We start from the raw sequence: 12,174 nt of genomic DNA, 5'->3' as shown, positions 1-12,174 counted from the left end.
TTGAATAAGCCTTTCACTTTTGAAGTAAGCTTTATTTCATCATATTATATTTTTAATATATTATTGAGTGTGATTTGATAATGTTTTGCTAAGAATTTTTATCAGTGTTCATGAGGGATTTTGATTGGTACTTTCTTTAAGTCTTAATCTGGTTTTGTTATGAGAGTAATAGTAACTTCATAAAATGAGTTCAGAGTTATCCCTTCTGTGTTTTATTGAAAGTTTATTAGAGGGGCTGGGTTGTGGCTCAATGGCTCAATGCTCACCTAGCACACATGAGGCCCTGGTTTTGATCCTCAACATCACATAAAAATAAATGTATTGTGTTCACCTACAAAAAAAAAAATTTTAAGTTTATTAGAATTGGTTTCTTTTCTTAATATTTGAGAGAATTTACCAGTGAGGTTTTCCTTGAGGGAAGATTTTAAATTTCAGATTCTATTTTCTTAATAGATATGTGATTATTTTCATTCTGTTTCTTTTTATCAACTTAAAATTTTTGAGGGGGGAATGAACTCATGAACTCATAATGTTCAGGGAATGAACTCAGGGGTGCTTGTCTATTTCAATGAATGTATCCACTTAATCTGCTTTAGCTAGAGATTTATTGAATTTGTGTATCTTTGCAAAGAACCAACTTTTGATTTAATTGATACTTTTGGTGGTACTACGGATTGAACCCAGGACCTTATACATGCTAGGTAAGCAATCTACCACTGAGCTATTTTATTGTGAAACAGGGACTTGATAAGTTGTTTGCACTGACCTGGAACTTGTCCCACCTGCCTCAGCCTCCCAATTAGCTGGGATTTCAGGCAAACAGTACCACACCCAACAGTTTCAAATTGATTTTCTTTTCTTAAAATATGGAACACTTCACAATATGCTTGTCATCCTTGCACAGGGGCCATGCTTATCTTCTCTGGATTATTCCAATTTTAGTATGTGTGGCTGAAGTGAGCCCTCAAATTGATTGTTTCAGAAATTTTTCTTTTTGTCCCCTTCAACTTTGTGCTTAACTTGCTCTTTCTATCCTCATTTCTTGATGTAAAAGCTTAAGATAAATATAGACCTTCTTTTCTGGTTCAATAATGTATAGCTATCCATCTCTTTTAAGCCTTGCCTAGCTGACTCCTATAACCTTTGATATGTTTTCATGATCATTTAGTTCAGAGAATCATCTCATTTATTTTCTTCTTTAAACTACAGGTTGTTTAGAAATGAGTTGCTTGATTTCTAGATATCTGGAATTCTCTAGATATTTTATTATTATTGATTATTAATTTAATTGCATTATTGAGAGAACATATACTTGTTTTCAGTTTTCAAAATCTGTTGAGAGTAATTTTATGACACAGCACATGTCCTAAAAGCACTTAAAAATAAAGAGTATATTCTGGGCTGGGATTGTGGCTTAGTGGTAGAGCTCTTTCCTAGCATGTGAGGCACTGGGTTCAATCCTTAGCACCACATTCAACACTAAATAAAATTGTTATAAAAAATCCACTAAAAAAACCTCAGTATGTACATTCTGCAGTTATTGGTGTGTTCTATAAATGCTAGTTAGGTCATGTTGATAATATTGAGATAATTTACATTGTTGATTATGTCTAAGTTTTTTACCATTATTTCAAAGAGTATTCTTTATCATTTTAGATTTTTCTGATTATCTCTAATGATCTCTCAAATTTTGATTCATATAGTTTGAAAAAAAGTTTTGTTTTGTTTTTCCCTGTGCTGGGGATTGAACCCAGGACCTTACACATGCTAGACAAGTGCTCTACCACTGAGCTAAACACACAGCCCTACTTTGAAACTTTGCTATGAGGAACATGTACATTACTAATGATTATAACTGGTTACTGCATTGATTTTTATCATTTTGCAGTTTTCTGATTTATTAATATTTTTGTTTTAGAGTTTATTGTCTGATATTAAATAACAGTTCCAGTTTTTTATAATTACTCTCTGCCTGGCCTACTTTTGTCCCTTGTTTTCATTTCAATCTATTTATTTGTCTTTGTATTTTAAATAGGTCTTTTGTGACACTGTATAGTTGATTCTTTTTGTTTGTTTGCTTGGTTTTGTGGTGCTGGGGTTTCAACCCAGGGCTTTGTGCATGCCAGGCAAGCACTCTACCACTGAGCTACATCCACAGCCCATTGGTTCTTTTTTATTCAGTTTGATGATCTCTACATCTTGATTGCAGTTTTTAGTGCATTTGCACCCAGTGTTAATAGATGTAGAAATTTTATTTTTTCATTTATTTTTTATTTGTTCTAATTAGTTGTATATGACTGGAAATTTTATTTTTGTCAGATTTTTATTTTCTCTGTCTGATCTGGTTTTCCCTCCTCTGTACCTTCTTCAGCCCACATTTTTTTAAAACCCAATACTTTTTGGTTGCTTATGTGAATTTGTGGGTGTGGTTTTTTTATAATGTAATATAAAGCTGCTCCCCCGCCCTTTACCTTGCATCACAATCTAGCTTGTCAGTCTGAAAGCTGTTCTCCCCGCCCTTTCCACTGCAGTCATTTCCCCACCTCCCAACTACTTGTCAGTCTGTGAACATCCTAGCTAGCTATTGGTTCATCAGTCAGCTTGCAAGTATCCTTCTCTGTTATTGGTCCCCTGTTAGCCCAGCAGAATTCAACTGCTTAGGAATAGCACCCCAGCCATCTTTTCTCATGCTTTCTCTCTCCTACTCACTTTCTTTCTCTCTCCTCCTTGCTTTTCACACTCTTTCTTGCATGCACACTTTCTCTTTTCCTCTCATTTTCTCTCTTACCCCACAGGGAGACACTTTGTTTGCTTAATAAACTCCCTTATGTGATTTCCCATGTCTGGCGTGGTTTACGTGAGTTTCTTATGCTTTTCCAGGGTTTACAATATGTCTTAAACCAATTTAATTTAATAATTTAACTGCTTCAGATAGTGTAAGAATCTTGCAAGAGTGTGTTTACATTCTCCTCATCTTTAGTTCTGTTATGTCATTATGCCTGTATAATCCTAAACCCAAAACTATAGTGTTAAAATATTTTTTTATATTCTATTTAATTTTGCAGTATTGGGGATTGAATCCAGGGCCTCACACATGGTACACAAACACTTTACCAGTGAATTATATCCATTGCCCATCTTACAGTTTTTAAGCAGTCATATAATATAGTCTTACTTTTAAAGAAACTAGAAGAAGTAGGCATATAGAAGATGTGTGAGCAAGTGTGGGGGGGGAGTGTGTGTATCTACCCATATTTCTGTTACCTGTCACTCTTTCATATGACACAAACTGTTATCTGGTGTCATTTTCCTTTATATGGAAAGACTTTCTTTAGAATTTAATACAGTCAACTGGCTTTGAATTTTTCAGTTTAATCTGAAAATGTTATTATTTCCCCTTTCATAATATAGATAAAGAATTGTTGGTTAAAACATTTTCTTTCAAGGCTGCAATGTTTTCTGGTTTTCATATTTTATAAGAATTTTTTTGTAGTTTTAGGTGGACAGAATGCCTTTATTTTATTTTATTTTATTTTTTTTTTTGGTGGGTACCACAGATTAAATTCATGGGCACTCAACCACTGAGCCACATTCCCAGCCCTATTTTGTATTTTATTTAGAGACGGGGTCTCACTGAGTTGTTTAGCACCTCACTTTTGCTCATGCTGACTTTGAACTTGAGATCCTCCTGTCTCAATCTCCCAAGCTGCTGGGATTACAGGTGGGTGCCACCATGCATGGCTACTTTATTTGTTTACTTTTATGTGGTGCTAAGGGCCAAACCCAGTGTCTCACATGTGCCAGGTAAGTGCTCTACCACTGAGCCACAACCCCAGCCCCTCTAAGAACTTTTTACTTAACCCAAGATCACAAAGATTTTCTTCTTGGTTTCTTTGAGAAGTTTTATATTTTTAGTTCTTACATTTAGCACCATGATCCATTTTGAGTTACTTTTTGTGTATTATGTGAGGTGAGAGTCTAAACTCATTTTCTTGTATTTGAATATTCAATTGTCCTGACATTCTTTGTTTAAAAAGAGTGTTTTCTTTCTGCACTGAATTACCTTGGCAACTTCTTCAAAAATCAGAAAACTGGAAATCTAGGGATTTGTTTCTGGTATCCCAATTTTGTTCCATTGAATTCTATCCTCCTTATGACACTAGCATACTATCTCCATTGCTATAGCTTTATATTAAGATTTGAAGCTGGATTGTCTTAAGTTCCTTTTTTTTTTCAACATTGTTTTAGGTATTTTATAAATGTTGAATTTCCATATAAGTTCTAGAGTCTTATTGTCAATTAAAAAAAGGAAAACAAAGTCTTCTGTGGTTTTTTTAAACATTTTTTTTAGTTGTAGATGGACACAATATGTTTATTTTATTTATTTATGGGGTGCTAAGAATTGAACCCAGTGTCGCACATGTGCCAGGCGAGTGCTCTACCACTGAGCCACAACCAGCCCCCTTCCTTCTGTGGTTTTGATACAAGGATTACATTGTACCTATAGGTCAGTTTCATGAGAATTACTATGTTAATAAGATTGAGTCTCCTAACCCATGAATGTCTTTCTGTTTATTTAGGATTTTAAATAAACATTCTCTTAGCATTTTTTTTTTTTTTTGGATTATAAATCTTACTTTTGTGTCAAATTCCTTTGTATTTTATTTTATGACATTGTGAATGGTATTGTTTTCTCGATTTCACTTTTGGAATAGTCATTGCTGGTATACAGAAATATAGTTGATTTTTTATATTGATTTTGTATCATACGACCTTACTAAAAATGATTATTTCTGGTTGCTTGTTTGAAAATTTGTATATACAAATCTTATCATCTGTAAACAGAAGAAAGTTTTACCTATTCCGTTTCAATTCAGATGCCTTTAATTTTTTCTACTCCTCTGTGGCCTGCCTGCCTCACTTTTTCTTCCTTGGCATTTTGACTGGAACATAACTTATGCTGGATTTTCCTCCTGTACCTGTTGAGTCCTTTTCTCTCTGCTCCTCTGCAAGATTATCTTTTTGCCTCCTGCACTTTGACTATGACATCTTTTTATGACTACATACTTGAGGTTTGTTGAACTACTTGGATCTGTAGAACAATTTTTTTTCATTAAATTTGGGAAGTTTTCAGCTATTTTTTATTAAGATTTTTTTTCTCTGATCTTGTTTTTCTCTTCTTCCTGAGTCCTCATCACACAGAGGTTGGTTGCCTGTTGGCGTCTTATTCTGAGGGTTGTGTTTTTCTTTAATCTTTATTTTACTCTCTTCAGTTCATTTCTTTCAATTTGTCTTCAGATAATATTTGCACACTCAAATATTTACTGTTGTATCTCTCTAATAATTTTGTAATTTCAGTTGCTTCACTTTCGTATTCCAGAAATTTCCTTTTGTTTCTTTTAATAGTTTCTATTTTTAGGAACATTCCCTATTTACTAAATCACTGATAGCACACTTTAATTTTTTATTATTGTTTTAGTTATTGAACATATACATAGTACCCACTTTGAAGTCTTATTTTTTTCTTTTCCTTTCCTTAAATCTGTGTTCACTCAGTGACAGTTTGTATTAGTGCATTTTTTTTTTTTAGAGTTGGTGTTACTCTTTCCCATTTTTCTGAAAACTGTATATTTTAAATAATATATTATAATTCCTCTGGTACCTGAATATATTTCCTGCCTGAAGATTTTTTTTTGTTGCTTTTTGTTGTTTTAGTTAACTTTTCTAGATAAAATCTGTGAAATATGTCTCCTCTGTGAAGACGATGCTTTCTTGTTTGTTAAATTTTATCTTTTATTGCATTTTGCTATTGGGGATTGAACCCAGGGTACTGAGACTGGCTTTGAACTTGGTATACTCCTGCCTCAGTCTCCCTAGATGATGGAATTACAGTGTGTGTCACCATGCCCAGCTCATGTTTATTTTTATTGAAAAGAAAAATTTTTTAGTTGTAGATGGGCACAATACCTATCTCTTATTTACTGATTTTTATGCCATGCTAAGGATCAAACTCAGTGCCTCACATGTGCTGGAAAGTGCTCTTCTACTGAGCCACAATCCTAGCCCTAGGGTTTATTTTTAATTCTGGCTTCCTTGATGTCAGTCTTGAAACTGCAGAGCTTAGTGGTCTCTAAGAATTGGCTATATTTGTATTCAACTACTTTGAGTTAGAAAGACTTCCTATATATTTGTAGTCAAATGTGTGGTTGGGAGAAAATTTAAAGTTCAGGTGGTTTCAGATCTTTCCTGAGAAGGACATGGTAATGCACACCTACAGTTCTAGCAATTTGGGAGGAAAAGGCAGGAGAATTACAAGTTTCAGACCAGCCTCAGCAATTTTGTGAGACTCTAAGCAACTTATTATGAACCTGACTCAAAATCAAATATAAAAAGAGGCTGAGAATATAAACCACCTTTAGGTTCAATCCCCATTACTGAAAAAAAAAAAAAAGAGTCTTTCCTAGCCTTCTACTTTCTACTGAGTCCTCTTATTTTCCCTTTGCCCTGTTTGTCACCTTCTTGTCAGACAGGGATATGTAGAGAGCCCAAGCTCATACAGTCTGCAGCGGGGGTGTGGAGAGTTTTCCAAGCCTCTCTCTGGTAGTCTCATTTTCAGGGTCTCCCTGTTAAATCTGGACAATCATTTTTTTTTCTTCAAGACCATAATCCTCAGATAGCAGTTGCTTGTCTTCCCTGTTCATTTACTACCTCGACCTTTCCTTTTTGAAAAATATTTTTAGTTATAGATGGACACAGTACCTTTATTTTATTTATCTATTTTTATGCTGTACTGAGGATCAAACCCAGTGCCTCCACCTGAGCTACAACCCAGCCCTAGGCCTTTACTTTTATGGAGAGTCGCAGTGGGCATTGGTTTCTCATCTTCCATTTCAAATCAAGTGAGCCCCTCTAGTAGCCTCTGATGACTTGGTGGCCTGTCTTACTATAAGCTACCACATTAACAACTAAGCTAGGATGGAGGGAGAGGTCAAGACAACTTCAGCAATAATGTTGCAACTCCTTATCTGAAGTTCAGTGTTTCTCATGAATAAACACTTGTTGATTTCTTTTTTTTTTGGGTGATTTTTTGTACAGCTGAACAGTACCCAAATGTGATAATGTGAAAACCTCTAGATAGTTGTCTACAATAATATGGAGGTCAACATACTTCTTTAAAGGGCTATGTAGTGAATAGTTTAAGTTTATAAGACCACATACGGTATTGTCAGATTGTGTTCTTCCCTTCCTCAGAATAGTTTTTTTTTTTTTTTTTTTTTTTTTTTTTTTAAGCTGGTAGGCCTTACATAAATAGGTTGCAAGCTGAACTTGGCCTGTTGGATGAGTTTGCTAACTCCTGCAACAGAAAATGTAATGATAAAGAAATGAAAAACAGGACTTGTGAAGGATTTCTGTGTGGGAGATAGCTTGTAATATGATTGTATTATGGCTGATTAGTAGGCAAGGCAAAATGACCTAGACAGCCTACTTGTGACTTCTCTGAAAATGTTTTTTATTCAGCAGGATCAGTCAGAAATTGAATCTTGTCCTTCCTGCCCTCTAGTATTCTGCAGTCAGCAAGCCCTTAGCCAACATGTGTGGCTCAGTCATCTGCCTCAGCTATTCTCAATTTTATATGAAGGAAATCATTTCCACCCAGGGAAACACTGCACAGAGTATCAGAAACAACAGCAGGAACAAGTCTTTGACTGATTCTGCTTCACTGACAAAGCAAAAATTGAAGAAAGAGAACAAGACTCCAAGCCACTGTTTGGCAGCCCAAGTAAAAATGCCACTTCAAAGCTGTCCTCCAACCCAGGTGAAGAATATCCAGTGAAGTCCAAGGTAGACAACATAAGAGTGGATATAAGCCCAGCCAAAAACAGAAGGCAGACCTTGAGGAAAGGAACAAAGTATTGCATGGTTTCGAAGTCCCAGGATTTGGAGCAATCAAATTTGAAGAGTTTCAGCCAGACTTTATTGAGGAGTCAAAACTACTTAGCCTCCAGAAGACACACACAGGGGAGACATCATACATATACACAGAGTGGGGACCAAACTACAGCAGTATGTCAGTCCTTGTCAAAAACCCAAGGACACATCCTGGAGAAAAGCCTTATGTGTGCAGGGAATGTGGACAGGATTTACCTGGAAGCCAAACCTCATCATACACCAGAGGACACACTCAGGGGGAAACTTTATGTGTGTAAGGATTGTGGATAAGTCTTTACTTGAAAATCAAACCTCTTCACACATGAGCGACACACTCAGGAGTCAAGACTTACATGTGTAAGGATTGAAGGGCAGAGCTTTAGCCTAAAGTCAAACCTCATTACACACCAGAGGGCACACACAGGGGAGAAGGCCTATGTTTGCATAAAGTGTGAGCAAAGTTTTAGTCAGAAGTCCACCTCATCAGACGCTTAAGGACACTACAGGAGAGAAACCTTACATATGCACAGAATGTGGCATCACTTTAGCTGGAAATCAAACCTCAAGACACACCAGAGGACTCATTCAGGAGTTAAAACTTATGTATGCCTGGAGTGCAGGCGATGCTTTTAGCCTGAAGTCAAACCTCAATGAACACCAGAGATCACACACAGGGAGAAGCCCTTTGTGTGCACAGAGTGTGGACGAGGCTTTACCAGGAAGTCAGCCCTCATTACACACCAGAGGACACACTCAGGGGAGAAGCCATTTGTATGCAGGGAGTGTGGGCGAGGCTTTAATGATAAGTCAACCCTGATTTCACACCAGAGGACACACTCAGTGGAAAAGCCCTTCATATGCAGAGATTGTGGCAGAAGGTTTAGGCAGAAACCAAACCTATTTAGGCCTAAAGGGCACACTCAAGTTCCTTTGCATGGAAAGTGTGCAGTGTTTTGTGATAAATTAACTCTCATTAACACCTGAGGGCACACTCAGGGGATAAGCCTCATGTGTGCAGGGAGTGTGGGCAGGGCTTTACTGGGCAGTCACACCTCATTAGACATCAGAGGACACATTGAGGAGAAAAACCTTATGTTTGTAGGAAGAGTGGTTGGGGTTTTAGTCAGAAGTCAAATCTCATCCGACATCAGAGGGTACACTCAGGATAGAAACCTTGTTGTGTACAAGCAGTGTAGTGAAGTCTAGCAAGGAGTTACACTTACCAGACATCAGAGGACATGCAGAGAACTATGGCTTTAGTATAAGTCACCCACGGCTCAACACCACAGAGGAGACATCTTCCTTTTTACAGTAGTGTGCACTCCTCTGTATTGGTGAGAGTCCGCATCTCCATTCATCTAAAGGAGAGTGATGGCCCATTTTCAGGAACTCTCGGCTTCTCTACTGAGGATGGTATGTTTGTGAATACTTTAAAATAGGGAATGGAGGGCTGGGGTTGTAGCTCAGTGGTAGAGTTCTCCCCTACCACATGTGAAGTACTGCGTTGGATCATCAGCACTACATGAAAAAGTAAGTCAGTAAAATAAAGGTACTCTGTCCCCCTACAACTAAAAAAATGTTTGACAACAGGGAATGGAGACTATTTTAGTGTTATTTCCAAGGACACTTGAACACTCCTTCCCTCATACCCTTGATGTTACAAGATGACAGTACTAGAGCCTGTTTTTGAAGTCTGTGTGACCTGGGAACAAGAGACTTGGTTGACAGCAATGGCTGATTTAATGTTGGTTCCTCAGCAGAGTAGCCTCAGGGAGATTTTGGGGTATGGTGAACTCTTGGAGATAGGAGAACACATGGGTTGATGAGGGTTTTGATACCTAATAAGCTGACAGGTGGGAAAGACTATAAATATCTTAGCTATAGGTTTTGGAAAAAGGGAGCCAGTTTTAAATACTCTCCCTTTGCTTGCTTGCTGGGCTTTCTCTGCTTTAGGTTGAATTCATACTGAAGATATTTTTATTGACCTGGTGTCTTTAGACTAGAGATGTATTGTGTGCTTTTACAAAGAAACACACAATATGAAGAAATAGAAATGAAATGACTTTCTGTTCTTTGAATACAACATCCCCCACAGGTAATTCTTGGATGTAAATCTTTCCATCTATTGTAAAATATGCCATTTTTTGGGGTGAGAATATTCCCTTTTAAAAATGGTAATATTCCACAAATTAATATAATTTTATTTTTTTTTAAATTTAGATATATATGGACCACAATGCCTTTATTTTATTTTTGTGTGGTGCTGAAGATTGAACCCAGTGCTGCACACATGCTAGGCAAGTATCTACCACTGAGCTATAGCCCCAGCACAAATTAACTTTAAATTTATGGGTTAGGTCTCTCTCTCTCTCTCTCTCCTCGTCTCTCTCTCTCTCTCTCTCTCTCTATCTATCTTTATCTCTATCTCTCTCTTTTCATTGGAACTTGACTAATGATCCTGAATCTTATTTGGAAAATAAGATTTCCAAGATGCTTAGAATGGGCAGGAAAATATAGAAACTAATAATAAATGTTTTTGTCCAGATATGGGTATTTAGAACAGATCTTTAGAATCATATAAGAAATAAGAATATGATGAAACAGGTCTGCAAACTAGTACCAAAACAGCAATTACAAGATTCAATGTTTAGGTCACTGACTGTCAATTGAGAGAAAAAAATAAATGTAGATCCTGAAGTCTCAACATTCAAAAAATTAAGTAAGGGAACCACTCATCCAAAATGGTATGAGTTCTAAGAATCCTAATTTTGTTCAGTGTCTGTTTGAGAAGACTTGGTTAAAAAGGTTGTAAGTATTCTAGATGGAGCCGTTCTCCTGGCCCACTGCTCATCTCTTCCCCATTGCAATTCCTGGGCTGGCTCTCATACTCCTTTTCAACAGAAAGATACCTTTTAATTTTAATCCCTTTCAGTCTAGAATTTAGGCATTCTTTTCTGTAAGATTATGTCACAAAATAATGGTTCTGAAATTAAACATGTACCTTTTACTCTTTCTAACTTTTAGAAAGACTATCACAGTATTCAATTTAATTCATCCACAAAACAAAATATTTTGCTTTAAATTGTTAAAAAATTCTTAACAAAAAGTAGAATGGAGATGCTACATGAAGACTCAAATAGACTTGTAGAGATACAAACCCCAAGAGGCAGTTTCTAAGGAGCAGAAAACAACAGAAGTGGAAGTGTTTTTGAAGGCAGAAAGAAATACCATCCTTTGGCTTAGTACAGGCCTCAGCTCTGATAATTCTTAAGCCCACATCACACTATCTAACTGTCTCAGAAAAATCAGAATTAGGAACAGTAACCTGAGATGTCCACCCTGGACTAACCTGGGACTAAAATCTGAGAAACTTGGAAGCTGGTTAGAAGGCAAGCACCACATAGTAGTCAGATAATTATTCTTCATAGTCATGTGTGTTTTTTTTTTCCTCCCAAATCTGTGTCTAGAGGGCCATTCACTAGTGCCTCATCTTTACTATCCTGAAGGTGACAACTCTAGATGTTTATAACAAACAAAAAATATCCCAGAGCAAACTCCTTCCCACCCACCGCTCCCATGGCAAGTAGAGACTACACTGTGTTGAGAAAATTTTGAAGAAAAGATTGTAAACAATGTGAAACAACATAAAGTCTGTTATGGTCACCATTAGAAGGTTTCATTCTAAAAGGTGGTAATGATTTTAAAATAACTAATTAAATTTCATTTAATTTAATTTTAATTCTTAATTATGTAACATTCATTAGATCTAAGTGTGATCAGATGATGTCTGGAGGCCCTGAGACCTTTTTGGGGATTTGATTAAAAATTTCATAGTAATACTCATAAAACTTGCTTCTGTGCTGAAATGTGCACTGATGGTGCAAAAGCAATGGTGAGAAAAACTAAGGAGGCCTTCACACAAATCACGGCAGTGTCACTAAACTGTACTGGCAGTTACTGTGTTTTTCACCAGCATACACTTGGAATAAGCAAAGGCCAGTTCCACTTAGTAATGCTCTTTATAGTCCAGCTTTTACAAGGCCCTGAGTTCAATCCCCAGCACTGCAAAAGAAAAAAAATAATGAATGTTTCTCATAAAGCATAAAGGTTTTATCAGTACTTGAATACAATATTTTATAATTACAGTTTTTATTTTGAGATGATTATAGATTCATGTGCAGTTGTAAGAAACTATATATAGAGATCCTATGTAGTATTTGCCCAATTTTTTTTTTTAATTGGTAC

At 36.4% G+C, this 12,174-nt stretch overlaps 1 non-coding gene across 1 annotated transcript; it reads right to left on the bottom strand.

The window, feature by feature from the left end:
- Positions 1 to 860: 860 nt before the first annotated feature.
- Positions 861 to 964, bottom strand: LOC124967659 (U6 spliceosomal RNA). Its single transcript, XR_007105580.1, has one exon. It is a non-coding gene; the product is annotated as a U6 spliceosomal RNA (small nuclear RNA).
- Positions 965 to 12,174: the final 11,210 nt, after the last annotated feature.

Source organism: Sciurus carolinensis, chromosome 16 (assembly GCF_902686445.1).
Source record: "Sciurus carolinensis chromosome 16, mSciCar1.2, whole genome shotgun sequence".
NCBI lineage: Eukaryota > Metazoa > Chordata > Mammalia > Rodentia > Sciuridae > Sciurus > Sciurus carolinensis.
The sequence above is the reverse complement of the archived record's forward strand: the minus strand, read 5'-3'. Positions and strand labels throughout refer to the sequence as shown.